This window comes from Manihot esculenta, chromosome 12 (genome assembly GCF_001659605.2).
Source record: "Manihot esculenta cultivar AM560-2 chromosome 12, M.esculenta_v8, whole genome shotgun sequence".
Classification (NCBI taxonomy): Eukaryota; Viridiplantae; Streptophyta; class Magnoliopsida; order Malpighiales; family Euphorbiaceae; genus Manihot; species Manihot esculenta.
In genome coordinates, this window is record NC_035172.2 from 16,066,016 (window position 1) to 16,083,851 (window position 17,836).

A 17,836-nucleotide genomic window follows, 5' to 3' on the forward strand; every position below is an offset into this window, starting at 1 on the left:
TGATTTCTGACAATGAAGTGGGTCTAGGCCAGTTAGCCACAGCTTCTACCTTCTTGGGGTCCACCTCTATTCCATTTTCTGACACAACATGCCCCAAGAATGAAATGCTCCTCAGCCAGAACTCACACTTGGAGAACTTGGCATACAAGCCATGCTCCCTTAAGGTCTGTAGAACCAACCTCAGATGATGGGCATGCTCCTCTGCATTCCTGGAATACACTAAGATATCATCTATGAAGACGATAACAAAGTGATCCAGGTACTGGTTAAACACTCTGTTCATGAGATCCATGAATGCTGCAGGGGCGTTGGTTAACCCGAACGGCATTACAAGGAACTCAAAATGCCCATATCTGGTCCTGAAAGCCGTCTTTGGCACATCCTCTTCTCTGATCCTCAGCTGATGGTACCCAGATCTCAGATCTATTTTGGAGAAACAACCCGCTCCTGCTAGCTGGTCGAACAGATCATCGATCCTTGGCAAAGGGTACCTATTCTTGGTAGTGACTTTGTTCAACTGCCTGTAGTCGATACAAAGTCTAAGGGATCCATCCTTCTTTCTCACAAACAAAAATGGAGCACCCCAAGGCGAGGTACTCGGTCGGATGAAGCCCTTGTCTACCAGCTCCTGCAACTGCTCTTTCAACTCTTTCAATTCTGCTGGTGCCATCCTGTAGGGAGGGATAGAGATCGGTCGGGTTCCAGGCATCAGTTCTATCTCGAACTCTATCTCCCTAGCAGGTGGTAAACCTGGCAGCTCGTCTGGGAAGACATCTAGAAACTCTCTGAACACAGGCACTGAGGCGGGCTCTCTAACCTGACTGCTAAGCTCTCTCACATGCGCCAAATACCCCTGACATCCCTTCCCAAGCAACCTACGAGCCTGAAGAGCTGATATAAGACCTCTAGGTGTACCCCTCCTGTCTCCCCTGAAGACTACCTCTGACCCATCCTGACCTCTGAACCTGACTACCTTGTCCCTGCAGTCCAAGGTAGCACCATGGGTAGATAACCAGTCCATCCCTAGAATGACGTCAAAATCTGTCAAATCTAGAACTACCAGGTCGGCGGACAAGCATCTTCCCTCAACAAACACAGGACTACACTGGCAGACTGACTCTGCCACTGATAGATCACACTTGGGTCCACTGACCCAGAGAGGACACTCTAACCCAGAGATCATCAACCCCAACCTCTCAACGGCTCTCGGTACAATAAAAGAATGAGATGCACCAGGGTCCATCAAGGCATACACATCTGAACAACCAATTACTAAGTTACCTGCCACCACGGTGTTAGATGCATCTGCCTCCTGCTGAGTCATCGTGAAGATCCGTGCTGGAGCTGATGGACCTTCACCTCTGAAACCCGCTGAAGAAGAGGCTGACCCTCTCCCTCTGCCTCTGCCACTGGCCTGAGTCGTGGCTGGAGCTGCTGGCTGCGCTACGCTACCTGAAGCTGTCTGCTGGGACTGAGCCATCGGAACCGCTCTTGGACACTCTCGAGCCATATGTCCCTCCTGACCGCATCTGAAACAGGCTGTCGTCCCCAACCGACATACTCCCTTGTGTGGCTTACCACACCTTGCACAAACTGCATTATCCACACCAGAGCTTGAGCCACCTCCAAATCCCAGACTGGACTTAACCTTGTTCCAGAACTTGTTCTTCTTAGACTTCCTGGGGTCTCTGTCCCACTTTTTACTACCCGAAGCTGCTGCACTCAGAGAAGAAGAGCCTGGGGTCTTAGGACCAGAAGGCTGTGCCACTGACTGCTTGACTTTCCCTCAATGATAGCACTAGCCTCCATCCTCCTAGCCATATCCACTATGGCATGGAAGCTCTCCCTATCTGCGGACTGGATCAAGGAGGAATACCTGGAGTGAAGTTTCATGATATACCTCGACTTCTTCTGGTCTGTGTCAAGAGTTTTCCCTGCAAACGGCAACAACTCCAAGAATCTGTCGGTGTACTCATCTACACTCATTGTAACGACCCGAAAATCGGACCGCTACCGGCGCTAGGATCCAGGTCGGCTTAAGGCCGCCGGGACCCGTAGCAAGCCTGACATGCAACCTGTAAACCTGTTTAATCCCATACATGATCAACAACATACATAAAAATTAAAACTTTTCTTTCATTCAAACACCAAATTCAACCTGTGCATGCACTGAACATAGACATAATCATAAACATCGACCCCTTTGAGGGATCTCATCAATGCCCCAATAGGCGATACAATATATGTTGAGTTGGTTGACATAAACATCTAAGATCATGTATTAAAAGGGACACCTTACACATAAAGTCAAGCACAACCTCTAATCCTCAATATCATTACATTACATAACTATTCATAACTTTACATTTCATCATGTCCACATTCTACCTATTACATACAAATAACTTCAATACTCTTGCTGACCTCCTGGTCTACCCTGTACCTGCAAACCTGGGGAATTTGGGAAAGGGGTGAGCTACTAGAGCTCAGTGAGCAGAATCATAAAGCATTTAAAACACATGCTATCATGAAATGCATCACATCACAACTAATCATATCAAGGATGAACTTGTCACCATTTAGCCCTCTACATAATCCAATCATGCCAGGGGCGTAGTGCAGGCCACACCTGGTCTTTCTCTTATACATAACATAACATACATAACCAATGGTGCCGGGGGCGTAGTGCAGGCCACACCCGGTCTTTCTCTTACATAGTGCCAGGGGCGTAGTGCAGGCCACACCTGGACTTCCATATCATATCATCATGTCATAACATATGAGGGCTAATGGATCATTCAACATTCATCCACATCAACAACATATTATGCAATGCAACATATTCGTGATTTCTAATGCAAACAACCTAAAATAACACATGGCATCCGTGATGCATGAACATGCTCAAAACTGATTTATTTACTTGAAACATAAGGAGTTATTCTACTCACCTCTGGCTAGCTCTGACACTGACAGAAGCAGCTGACTCACTGCTGAGGTCCTCGGTTCCTCGGGTCCGAACCTACACAGGTGGACTCAAATGAGGGACCAAACAACTAGAACATAACTCTAAGATCATCCCCCAAAAACCCCCAAAAACACCTTAAAACAATCATGCAAAACATACAAAGGAAGGCTGGACAGGGCAGGTTCGGCGGCACCTTCGGCGGCCGAAAGTCCCAGACAGAGACGAAAGTCTCTTTTCGGGGGCAACTTCGGCAGCCGAAAGGCCTGCCTCCCAGGCAGGTTCGGCGGCCGAAAGTCCTTCGGCTGCAAAACCTGGTTTCTGCCAAAGGGCAGAAACTTGGTTCCCTTTGCACAAAAACCTCTCCTTCTCATTCCAACATGCATATAACTCATTCAAATCATGCAAATATACATACATTGTCTCCTAGGGGCTTCAAACTATCTTAAACCCCAACTACAACACACAACAACAACACATTGCTAAAAAACACAACATAAGCTCATAAACCTAACCATAAGCTAAACAGGCATTCTACCCCATAGATCTTCATAAAACTTACTTAAAACATTCAATGAGCTTAAGATCGGCTCTTACCTCTTGAAGATTGAGAGAGAGACGACCTAAACTCGGAGATGGGAGAGATTTGAGTTCTTGAACCTCAAAGCTTCAAAACTTGCTCAAAACTTGAAAATCTTCAAAACAAGATGAAAACTTGTGAAAATCGTGAAAGATTTGAAGGAAAAACTCAAAGATTGGTGAGAGACGGCGGAGAGCTCACCTTGGCCGAAAATGGGGAGAAAAGCTCGCCCATTTCGGCTAAGGGACCCTTTTATAGTGGCTGGCCAGGCCACGTTCGGGGGCCGAACGTGCCTCCGCATGCATGCCATGTTCGGCGGCCGAACTTTGAGGTTCGGCGGCCGAACCTGGACTTCCCTCACTTATGCCTTCGGGGGCTAAGGCACATCCGAAATGCCTGCATGTTCGGCGGCCGAACCTGGATTTTCCTCCAAGGTTGTTTTCATGCAAAAACTCATTTCCTTTTCATTTAAAATTATGTAATACATTAAAACATTTTAAGAAAACATGTTTCTACCCTACTAGAGGCTTCCGACATCCGAGATTCCACCGGACGGTAGGAATTCCGATACCGGAGTCTAGTCGGGTATTACATTCTCCCCCCCTTAAGAACATTCGTCCTCGAATGTTCCTCAACTAGCACATGCAAGGTACACAACATATCATACACATAAAACACATAAAACTCATAAGGAACTAACCTCAGAAAAGATAAGGGTATTGCTGGAGCATGGACTCCCGTGTCTCCCAAGTGCATTCTTCCAAATTGTGTTGGTTCCACAGGACTTTCACCATCGGGATTTCCTTGTTTCTTAGCTTTCTGATCTGGGTGTCTATGATCCGTACTGGCTGTTCAACATAGGTGAGATCCTCTTGGACCTCCACATCAGGCTCACTAAGAACCTTGTTCGGATCTGACACAAACTTCCTTAACATGGAAACATGGAAAACCGGATGGATTCTTTCCATTGAAGCGGGCAAATCCAGCTTGTACGACACATTCCCAACCTTTTGTGAGATTTCAAAGGGTCCGATGTATCGTGGGGCTAGTTTACCTTTCTTTCCAAAGCGAACCACTCCTTTCATTGGAGACACCTTGAGCAATACCAGATCCCCCTCCTGAAACTCTACCTGTCTTCTGCAGATGTCTGCATAACTCTTCTGTCTGCTTGCAGCAGTCTTGATTCTTTCTCTGATTATGGGTACTACCCTGCTGGTAATCTCTACTAGCTCAGGCCCTGCTGACTCGCGGTTGTCGAAGCCGGTGAAAAATAACCTTCCTGGTTATCAACAATTTTACAACTGCAGATAGTGGTGAAAGGATCGAATCCACAGAGAATTGATTACCTATTTATTTTTCTCAACAAGACCAATAAAATGAACTGAAACAATAATAAATTAAAGATGAGATAAAAGACTGAAAGTGGGATCAAATGAGATAAACTGGAAGCAGAATAAAAATAAATTGCAATAAAAGTAAAATGGGGGGGTTTGAGATTGATTGTAGTAACTAATAATGAGAGTAATAATAGAAAGCAAATAATTAAAATAAAAGAGGAAATCAATATGAGAGAAGTCTAGTTGAAGATATGGATCCACTTTGGTTGTTTGGGTTTATCATTGAAACTTAGATTATCTTGATTGGTTCAATAGATTAGTTATGGGGGTGGAAGACGCTTCTCACCACCATGTCTCTCCTTATGATTAAATTAATTAGGGAACGTCCTCTAATTAATTACTAATTAACAAATTGCCAAGGAACGTCCTTGGGCCATAGGCATCAAAACAATTGTCAATTGCATAAAGAAATAGAGAGATCCAATCCTAGCTACCCAAACGTATGGAGATAACGCTAGATCATGCAATTTCCTTGGGTTTTATCCCAAGTGTTCTAAGGTCAGAATATTTCCAGCAATTACGGACTAAAAATAATCCCAACTAACAATCAATTAACTTTGCAATTAAAATCAAGTGGCCAATTTGATCAAAACAACAAAGTAATCATGTAATTAAAGCATCAATTGCATAAATATTGAACAAAACCAAAGACAATAATTTATGTTCAGATCTCACAACCCATTAAACAACCTTAGTTTCAACCAATCCTAAACTAGAATAAAAGATTTCAGCCTCTCATGGCTGAAACAAAACCAAAAATAAAAGAAAAGAAGAAAGGTAGAAGAAGAGATGTGAATTTCGTAGGTGTCTCCCAAGGGGAGCTTAAGGGCCCTGTAGAGGCTTCCTATGTGGCTTTTTATAGTAGAAAAGTGTTGTCCTAGGTCATACTTACTGCCCAAGAGGTATTTTCTGCCCAAGATGTGTCTAAAAAGGAAAGAATTGCGCTTTTCGGCTTCAGAAGGAAGGCTGCGCGAAAATGCACTGCGGAAGGAAGTTGGTGCGCGCGGTTTGGTCTCCGAAAGGGAAGGAGGCACAGATTGTGCTTCCTAAATAAGTTTAGATGCTGACCTTACTTCCTAATTAGTGTAGAGGCTGCCCAAGATGCTGCTCATGTGCAACTTGCTGCCCAAGTTGTTGCAGAAAAGGAAGGTGGCGCGCAGATGGCTCTCAGAAGAGGAAAGCGCACATATTGTTTCTGAATAGGAAGGATGCACGAATTTTGATCTTCAAAGGGGAAGATATGCTTGTCCATACATTCCTTTTTAGGTGGAGCCTCTTTTGAAATTTGAATATTGAATGCAGAAGAGGAAGAGCATCTCTTTGAGATCTTGCTGCCTAAATAGGAAGATATGACTGCTGCAGTGTGTGTACATCTTTGAACAAGGAAAGAAAGATCTGCGATTTGAATTTCAAATAATCTTCTGACTGAGCTTTCCTTGTTTGCTTTTGCTTCTGCACTTTCCTCATTTGAAAACTTTCCTTTTCTGAAAACTTTCCTTATTTGGAAACTTTCCTTTTTTGGCACTTTCCATATTTGGCACTTTTTAGCAGTTTTAAGAGCATTTTCTCCAGATTGTCTCTTTACACCTAATATCTGCAAAACATAATTAAAACCACAAAATTAAGTAGAAAAGATGTAAATAAACATCAAGAACATAATGATAAAATGGACTAAAATATGCTCTATCACCTGCCAAGGCCTTTTCTCCAACTTCTTCCCAGCAAACAGGTGATCTGCACTTCCTCCCATACAAAGCTTCATATGGAGCCATCCCGATGCTAGCATGATGGCTGTTATTGTAGGCAAACTCCACCAAGGGTAGATGCTGCCTCCAAGAACCGCTAAAGTCTAGCACACACATTCTAAGCATATCCTCTATGGTCTGGATGGTCCTTTCTGATTGTCCGTCCGTCTGTGGATGGAAAGCAGTGCTAAAATCCAACCTGGTACCCATGGCATTCTGCAGACTCCGCTAAAATCTGGAGGTGAACTGGGGCCCTCTATCCGACACTATTGAAACAGGAACCCCATGCAGCCTGACGATCTCATCAATATACACCTGCGCCAACTTGTCCACAGAATAGCCACTCCTGACAGGGATGAAGTGAGCAGATTTGGTGAGTCTGTCCACAATCACCCATATAGAGTTCAATCTGTTGGACGTCACCGGTAACCCCACTACGAAGTCCATAGCTATATTTTCCCATTTCCACTCTGGAATAGGTAGCGGGTTAAGCATTCCAGCCGGCTTCTGATGTTCCAGCTTCACCCTCTGACACACTTCGCAGGCTGACACAAACTGTGCCACTTCTTTCTTCATAGCTGGCCACCAATAAACCTTCTTCAGATCTTGATACATCTTGGTGGCTCCGGGGTGAACGTTGTATCTTGCATTATGAGCCTCTTTCATAATGTCTCCTTTTAGCCCTATGTCATCTGGTACACATAGTCTGCTCCCATAGCGGAGGATCCCTTTGCTGTCGAATATGAACTCACTATCTCTGCCTGACTGAACAGTCCTGGCAATCTTCACTAACTCTGGGTCCTCATGCTGTTTCTGAGCCACCTGCTCCAGAAACACGGGTGCCACTCTCATCTGGGCTACCAAAGCACCTGTACCAAACAACTCCAACTGTAGACCTTCCTCAACGAGCTTGTAAAACTCCTTCACCACTGGCCTCCTCTCTGCCGATATGTGGGATAAACTGCCGAGTGATTTCCGGCTTAAGGCGTCTGCCACAACATTCGCCTTACCCGGATGGTACTGAATCTTGCAATCATAGTCACTCAGCAGCTCTACCCATCTCCTCTGTCTCAAATTCAAATCTCTTTGACTCAGGATGTACTGTAGGCTCTTATGATCCGTGAAGATCTCACATTTAACCCCATAGAGGTAATGCCTCCACATCTTGAGTGCAAAGATTACTGCTGCCATCTCCAGGTCATGTGTGGGGTAATTCAACTCATGCTTCTTCAGCTGTCTAGAAGCATAAGCAATCACCCTTTCATTCTGCATTAACACACAACCTAGTCCCACACGGGACGCATCACAGAAGACTGTAAAGTCCTCATCACTAGATGGCAGAGCTAACACTGGTGCCGAAGTCAACCTCTTCTTAAGCTCATCAAAACTCTCTTCGCATTGGTCGGTCCACACAAACTTTTGATTCTTCCTGGTTAGTCTGGTCAGAGGAGCTGCAATCTTTGAGAAGTCCTAAACGAACCTCCTGTAGTAACCTTCCAAACCCAAGAAACTTCTGATCTCTGACACTGAAGTGGGTCTAGGCCAGTTAGCCACAGTTTCTATTTTCTTGGGGTCCACCTCTATTCCATTTTCTGACACTACATGCCCCAAGAACGAAATGCTCCTCAGCCAGAACTCACACTTAGAGAACTTGGCATACAAGCCATGTTCCCTCAAGGTCTGCAAAACCAACCGCAGATGATGGGCATGCTCCTCTGCATTCCTGGAATACACTAAGATATCATCTATAAAGACAATAACGAAGTGATCCAGGTACTGGCTAAACACTCTATTCATGAGATCCATGAATGCTGCAGGGGCGTTGGTTAACCCGAACGGCATTACAAGGAACTCAAAATGCCCATATCTGGTCCTGAAAGCTGTCTTTGGCACATCATCTTCTCTGATTCTCAATTGATGGTACCTCGATCTCAGATCTATTTTGGAGAAACAACCTGCTCCGGCTAGCTGGTCAAATAGATCGTCAATCCTTGGCAATGGGTACTTATTCTTGGTAGTGACTTTGTTCAACTGCCTGTAGTCGATACAAAGTCTAAGGGATCCATCCTTCTTTCTCAGAAACAAAACTGGTGCACCCCAAGGTGAGGTGCTCGGTCGGATGAAGCCCTTTTCTACCAGCTCTTGCAACTGTTCTTTCAATTCCTTCAACTCAGCTGGAGCCATCCTGTAGGGAGGGATAGAGATTGGTCGGGTTCCAGGCATCAGTTCTATCTCGAACTCTATCTCCCTAGCAGGTGGTAAACCTGGCAGTTCGTCTGGGAACACATCCAAAAACTCTCTGACCACCGGCACCGAGGCGGGCTCTCTAACCTGACTGCTAAGCTCTCTCACATGAGCCAAATACCCCTGACATCCCTTCCTAAGCAACCTACGAGCCTGAAGAGCTGATATCAGACCTCTAGGTGTACCCCTCCTGTCTCCTCTGAAGACTACCTCTGACCCATCCTGACCTCTAAACCTGACTACCTTGTCCCTGCAGTCCAAGGTAGCACTATGGGTAGATAACCAGTCCATCCCTAGAATGACGTCAAAATCTGTCAAATCTAGAACCACCAGGTCGGCGGACAAGCATCTTCCCTCAACAAACACAAGACTACACTGGCAGATTGACTCTGCCACTGATGGATCACACTTGGGTCCACTGACCCAGAGAGGACACTCTAACCCAGAGATCATCAATCCCAACCTCTCAACGGCTCTCGGTGCAATAAAAGAATGAGATGCACCAGGGTCCATCAAGGCATACACATCTGAACAACCAATGACTAAGTTACCTGCCACCATGGTGTTAGATGCATCTGCCTCCTGCTGTGTCATCGTGAAGATCCGTGCTGGAGCTGATGGACCTTCACCTCTGAAACCCACTGAAGAAGAGCCTGCCCCTCTCCCTCTACCTCTGCCACTGGCCTGAGTCGTGGCTGGAGCTGCTGGCTGCGCTACACTACCTGAAGCTGTCTGCTGGGACTGTGCCATCGGGGCTGCTCTTGGACATTCTCGAGACATATGCCCCTCCTGACCACATCTGTAACAGGCTGTCGTCCCAAACCGACATACTCCTCTGTGTGGCTTACCACACCTTGCACAAACTGCATTATCCGCACCAGAGCTTGGGCCACCTCCAAATCCCAGACTGGACTTAACCTTGTTCCAGAACTTGTTCTTCTTGGACTTCCTAGAGCCTCTGTCCCACTTTTTACTACCTGAAGCTGCTGCACTCATTGAAGAAGAGCCTGGAGTCTTAGAACCAGAAGGCTGTGCCACTGACTGCTTGACTTTCCCCTCGATGATAGCACTAGCCTCCATCCTCCTAGCCATATCCACTATGGCATGGAAGCTCTCCCTATCTGCGGACTGGATCAAGGAGGAATACTTGGAGTGAAGTTTCATGATATACCTCATTGACTTCTTCTGATCTGTGTCAAGAGTTTGCCCTGCAAACGGCAATAGCTCCAAGAATCTGTCGGTGTACTCCTCTACACTCATTTCCTCTGTCTGCCTTAACAGTTCAAACTCAATCATCTTCAATTCTCTTGAACTGTCAGGAAAAGCCCATCCTGAAAATTCATTTGCAAACTCCTCCCATGATAGGCTGTCCAACCTCGGGCTCACATAATTCTTAAACCACTCACGGGCCTTTTTGCATTTCAATGTGAACCCAGCCATCTGAATGGCTCTACTGTCATCCGCCCCTATCTCATCTGTTATTGTTTTGACCCTCTCAAGGTACACAAACGGGTCATCACCGGTTTCAAACTGGGGAGCACCCAGCTTCATGTAGTCGGTCATCTTGACCTTGCTCCCACCAGATGAGCTAGGCTTAGGCATATGGGTTGCTGGAACTGTGGGTTCTGCTGATGGTGGAGCAGGTGCAACATTTTCTGAGGTAGGGTTTGCTGGATTTGGATAGTAAGGTGGGGGTGGATACATTGGGTATTGTGAATATGGTGGGTAGTAGGGTGGGTATGGCATCTGTGTGGGATAAGGGGTGAAGCTAGGGTAATCCGATGTACCTCCCATCGAATACCCGGGATTTTGTGAGAAGTGTGGGTAGTGGGGTGGCTGAACAAATCCCGAGGCCTGAGTGCCTCCTTGGGACTCTCCCATTCCCTCTTCTGACATGCTAACTCCCAGACTGCCATCCCTCCTCTGCTCTACGTCCATATCATCCCCCATGTCTTCTGACATTCCTCCCTGAACTGTTCCCCTCACTGATCTGCTCCTACCCAGATCCAGAGACCTTCTAGGGTCTCTTACTGCTTTTTCTCTGTTAGACCTACTAGACATTGCCCTAGGCAATGTAGGAGGACGGGCGCTCATGCCCTCATCCTCAGGTGGCACTCCAGTCAATCGTGCAGATCGACGAGTTCCTCTCATCCTGTTTTCTGAAAAACAGTACACATCACATAAACGTTAGCATCATATGGTTCATGTGGGTACACATGAACCCGCATCACATACATATCATTCATATCATAGCATTAATGCACATGTATATAATCATGGCATTTCACATCATCATACAAGACAGAACTCCACATCCTATCCTAGTGGACATGACCTTTCCTATTGTGCTTGACCTTCTATAACATCTATGAGCCCGACACTCTAGGTCCGACCATATGAACCTAGAGCTCTGATACCATTTTGTAACGACCCGAACATCGGACCGCTACCGGCGCTAGGATCCAGGTCGGCTTAAGGCCGCCGGGACCCGTAGCAAGCCTGACATGCAACCTGTAAACCTGTTTAATCCCATACATGATCAACAACATACATAAAAATTAAAACTTTTCTTTCATTCAAACACCAAACTCAACCTGTGCATGCACTGAACATAGACATAATCATGAACATCGACCCCTCTGAGGGATCTCATCAATGCCCCAATAGGCGATACAATATATGTTGAGTTGGTTGACATAAACATCTAAGATCATGTATTAAAAGGGACACCTTACACATAAAGTCAAGCACAACCTCTAATCCTCAATATCATTACATTACATAACTATTCATAACTTTACATTTCATCATGTCCACATTCTACCTATTACATACAAATGACTTCAATACTCTTGCTGACCTCCTGGTCTACCCTGTACCTGCAAACCTGGGGAATTTGGGAAAGGGGTGAGCTACTAGAGCCCAGTGAGCAGAATCATAAAGCATTTAAAACACATGCTATCATGAAATGCATCACATCACAACTAATCATATCAAGGATGAACTTGTCACCATTTAGCCCTCTACATAATCCAATCATGCTAGGGGCGTAGTGCAGGCCACACCTGGTCTTTCTCTTATACATAACATAACATACATAACCAATGGTGCCGGGGGCGTAGTGCAGGCCACACCCGGTCTTTCTCTTACATAGTGCCAGGGGCGTAGTGCAGGCCACACCTGGACTTCCATATCATATCATCATGTCATAACATATGAGGGCTAATGGATCATTCAACATTCATCCACATCAACAACATATTATGCAATGCAACATATTCGTGATTTCTAATGCAAACAACCTAAAATAACACATGGCATCCGTGATGCATGAACATGCTCAAAACTGATTTATTTACTTGAAACATAAGGAGTTATTCTACTCACCTCTGGCTAGCTCTGACACTGACAGAAGCAGCTGACTCACTACTGAGGTCCTCGGTTCCTCGGGTCCGAACCTACACAGGTGGACTCAAATGAGGGACCAAACAACTAGAACATAACTCTAAGATCATCCCCCAAAAACCCCCTAAAACACCTTAAAACAATCATGCAAAACATGCAAAGGAAGGCTGGCCAGGGCAGGTTCGGCGGCACCTTCGGCGGCCGAAAGTCCCTCCAGAGCCGAAACCCAGGCAGGTTCGGCGGCACTTTCGGCAGCCGAAAGTCCCAGACAAAGACGAAAGTCTCTTTTCGGGGGCAACTTCGGCAGCCGAAAGGCCTGCCTCCCAGGTAGGTTCGGCGGCCGAAAGTCCTTCGGCTGCCGAACCTGGTTTCTGCCAAAGGGCAGAAACTTGGTTCCCTTTGCACAAAAACCTCTCCTTCTCATTCCAACATGCATATAACTCATTCAAATCATGCAAATATACATACATTGTCTCCTAGGGGCTTCAAACTATCTTAAACCCCAACTACAACACACAACAACAACACATTGCTCAAAAACACAACATAAGCTCATAAACCTAACCATAAGCTAAACAGGCATTCTACCCCATAGATCTTCATAAAACTTACTTAAAACATTCAATGAGCTTAAGATCGGCTCTTACCTCTTGAAGATCGAGAGAGAGACGACCTAAACTCGGAGATGGGAGAGATTTGAGTTCTTGAACCTCAAAGCTCCAAAACTTGCTCAAAACTTGAAAATCTTCAAAACAAGATGAAAACTTGTGAAAATCGTGAAAGATTTGAAGGAAAAACTCAAAGATTGGTGAGAGACGGCGGAGAGCTCACCTTGGCCGAAATGGGAAGAAAAGCTCGCCCATTTCGGCTAAGGGACCCTTTTATAGTGGTTGGCCAGGCCACGTTCGGGGGCCGAACGTGCCTCCGCATACATGCCATGTTCGGCGGCCGAACTTTGAGTTTCGGCGGCTGAACCTGGACTTCCCTCACTTATGCCTTCGGGGGCCTAAGGCACACCCGAAATGCCTGCATGTTCGGCGGCCGAACCTGGGTTTTCCTCTAAGGTTGTTTTCATGCAAAAACTCATTTCCTTTTCATTTAAAATCATGTAATACATTAAAACATTTTAAGAAAACATGTTTCTACCCTACTAGAGGCTTCTGACATCCGAGATTCCACCGGACGGTAGGAATTCCGATATCGGAGTCTAGCCGGGTATTACACTCATTTCCTCTGTCTGCCTTAACTGTTCAAACTCAATCATCTTCATTTCTCTTGAACTGTCAGGAAAAGCCCATCCTGCAAATTCATTTGCAAACTCCTCCCATGATAGGCTGTCCAACCTCGAGCTCATATAGTTCTTAAACCACTCACGAGCCTTTTTGCATTTGAGTGTGAACCCAGCCATCTGAATGGCTCTGCTGTCATCAGCTCCTATCTCATCTGTAATTGTTTTGACCCTCTCAAGGTACACAAACGGGTCATCACCGGTTTCAAACTGGGGAGCACCCAGCTTCATGTAGTCGGTCATCTTGACCTTGCTCCCGCCAGATGAACTAGGCTTAGGTATATGGGTTGCTGGAACTGTGGGTTCTGCTGACGGTGGAGGAGGTGCAACATTTTCTGAGGTAGGGTTAGCTGGATTTGGATAGTAGGGTGGGGGTGGATACATTGGGTACTGAGGGTATGGTGGGTATGGCATATGTGTGGGATAAGGGGTAAAGCTAGGGTAATCCGATGTACCTCCCATCGAATACCCGGGATTTTGTGAGAAGTGTGGGTAGTGGGGTGGCTGAGAAAATCCCGAGGCCTGAGTGCCTCCTTGGGACTCTCCCATTCCCTCTTCTGACATGCTAACTCCCAGACTGCCATCTCTCCTCTGGTCTACATCCATATCATCCCCCATGTCCTCTGACATTCCTCCCTGAACTGTTCCCCTCACTGATCTGCTTCTACCCAGATCCAGAGACCTTCTAGGGTCTCTTACTGCTCTTTCTCTGCTAGCCCTACTAGACATTGCCCTAGGCAATGTAGGAGGACGGGCGCTCATGCCCTCATCCTCAGGTGGCACTCCAGTCAATCGTGCAGATCGACGAGTTCCTCTCATCCTGTTTTCTGAAAAACAGTACACATCACATAAACGTTAGCATCATATGGTTCATGTGGGTACACATGAACCCGCATCACATACATATCATTCATATCATAGCATTAATGCACATGTATATAATCATGGCATTTCACATCATCATACAAGACAGAACTCCACATCCTATCCTAGTGGACATGACCTTTCCTATTGTGCTTGACCTTCTATAACATCTATGAGCCCGACACTCTAGGTCCGACCATATGAACCTAGAGCTCTGATACCATTTTGTAACGACCCGAACATCGGACCGCTACCGGCGCTAGGATCCAGGTCGGCTTAAGGCCGCCGGGACCCGTAGCAAGCCTGACATGCAACCTGTAAACCTGTTTAATCCCATACATGATCAACAACATACATAAAAATTAAAACTTTTCTTTCATTCAAACACCAAACTCAACCTGTGCATGCACTGAACATAGACATAATCATGAACATCGACCCCTCTGAGGGATCTCATCAATGCCCCAATAGGCGATACAATATATGTTGAGTTGGTTGACATAAACATCTAAGATCATGTATTAAAAGGGACACCTTACACATAAAGTCAAGCACAACCTCTAATCCTCAATATCATTACATTACATAACTATTCATAACTTTACATTTCATCATGTCCACATTCTACCTATTACATACAAATGACTTCAATACTCTTGCTGACCTCCTGGTCTACCCTGTACCTGTAAACCTGGGGAATTTGGGAAAGGGGTGAGCTACTAGAGCCCAGTGAGCAGAATCATAAAGCATTTAAAACACATGCTATCATGAAATGCATCACATCACAACTAATCATATCAAGGATGAACTTGTCACCATTTAGCCCTCTACATAGTCCAATCATGCTAGGGGCGTAGTGCAGGCCACACCTGGTCTTTCTCTTATACATAACATAACATACATAACCAATGGTGCCGGGGGCGTAGTGCAGGCCACACCCGGTCTTTCTCTTACATAGTGCCAGGGGCGTAGTGCAGGCCACACCTGGACTTCCATATCATATCATCATGTCATAACATATGAGGGCTAATGGATCATTCAACATTCATCCACATCAACAACATATTATGCAATGCAACATATTCGTGATTTCTAATGCAAACAACCTAAAATAACACATGGCATCCGTGATGCATGAACATGCTCAAAACTGATTTATTTACTTGAAACATAAGGAGTTATTCTACTCACCTCTGGCTAGCTCTGACACTGACAGAAGCAGCTGACTCACTACTGAGGTCCTCGGTTCCTCGGGTCCGAACCTACACAGGTGGACTCAAATGAGGGACCAAACAACTAGAACATAACTCTAAGATCATCCCCCAAAAACCCCCTAAAACACCTTAAAACAATCATGCAAAACATGCAAAGGAAGGCTGGCCAGGGCAGGTTCGGCGGCACCTTCGGCGGCCGAAAGTCCCTCCAGAGCCGAAACCCAGGCAGGTTCGGCGGCACTTTCGGCAGCCGAAAGTCCCAGACAAAGACGAAAGTCTCTTTTCGGGGGCAACTTCGGCAGCCGAAAGGCCTGCCTCCCAGGTAGGTTCGGCGGCCGAAAGTCCTTCGGCTGCCGAACCTGGTTTCTGCCAAAGGGCAGAAACTTGGTTCCCTTTGCACAAAAACCTCTCCTTCTCATTCCAACATGCATATAACTCATTCAAATCATGCAAATATACATACATTGTCTCCTAGGGGCTTCAAACTATCTTAAACCCCAACTACAACACACAACAACAACACATTGCTCAAAAACACAACATAAGCTCATAAACCTAACCATAAGCTAAACAGGCATTCTACCCCATAGATCTTCATAAAACTTACTTAAAACATTCAATGAGCTTAAGATCGGCTCTTACCTCTTGAAGATCGAGAGAGAGACGACCTAAACTCGGAGATGGGAGAGATTTGAGTTCTTGAACCTCAAAGCTCCAAAACTTGCTCAAAACTTGAAAATCTTCAAAACAAGATGAAAACTTGTGAAAATCGTGAAAGATTTGAAGGAAAAACTCAAAGATTGGTGAGAGACGGCGGAGAGCTCACCTTGGCCGAAATGGGAAGAAAAGCTCGCCCATTTCGGCTAAGGGACCCTTTTATAGTGGTTGGCCAGGCCACGTTCGGGGGCCGAACGTGCCTCCGCATACATGCCATGTTCGGCGGCCGAACTTTGAGTTTCGGCGGCTGAACCTGGACTTCCCTCACTTATGCCTTCGGGGGCCTAAGGCACACCCGAAATGCCTGCATGTTCGGCGGCCGAACCTGGGTTTTCCTCTAAGGTTGTTTTCATGCAAAAACTCATTTCCTTTTCATTTAAAATCATGTAATACATTAAAACATTTTAAGAAAACATGTTTCTACCCTACTAGAGGCTTCTGACATCCGAGATTCCACCGGACGGTAGGAATTCCGATATCGGAGTCTAGCCGGGTATTACACTCATTTCCTCTGTCTGCCTTAACTGTTCAAACTCAATCATCTTCATTTCTCTTGAACTGTCAGGAAAAGCCCATCCTGCAAATTCATTTGCAAACTCCTCCCATGATAGGCTGTCCAACCTCGAGCTCATATAGTTCTTAAACCACTCACGAGCCTTTTTGCATTTGAGTGTGAACCCAGCCATCTGAATGGCTCTGCTGTCATCAGCTCCTATCTCATCTGTAATTGTTTTGACCCTCTCAAGGTACACAAACGGGTCATCACCGGTTTCAAACTGGGGAGCACCCAGCTTCATGTAGTCGGTCATCTTGACCTTGCTCCCGCCAGATGAACTAGGCTTAGGTATATGGGTTGCTGGAACTGTGGGTTCTGCTGACGGTGGAGGAGGTGCAACATTTTCTGAGGTAGGGTTAGCTGGATTTGGATAGTAGGGTGGGGGTGGATACATTGGGTACTGAGGGTATGGTGGGTATGGCATATGTGTGGGATAAGGGGTAAAGCTAGGGTAATCCGATGTACCTCCCATCGAATACCCGGGATTTTGTGAGAAGTGTGGGTAGTGGGGTGGCTGAGAAAATCCCGAGGCCTGAGTGCCTCCTTGGGACTCTCCCATTCCCTCTTCTGACATGCTAACTCCCAGACTGCCATCTCTCCTCTGGTCTACATCCATATCATCCCCCATGTCCTCTGACATTCCTCCCTGAACTGTTCCCCTCACTGATCTGCTTCTACCCAGATCCAGAGACCTTCTAGGGTCTCTTACTGCTCTTTCTCTGCTAGCCCTACTAGACATTGCCCTAGGCAATGTAGGAGGACGGGCGCTCATGCCCTCATCCTCAGGTGGCACTCCAGTCAATCGTGCAGATCGACGAGTTCCTCTCATCCTGTTTTCTGAGAAACAACACAAATCACATA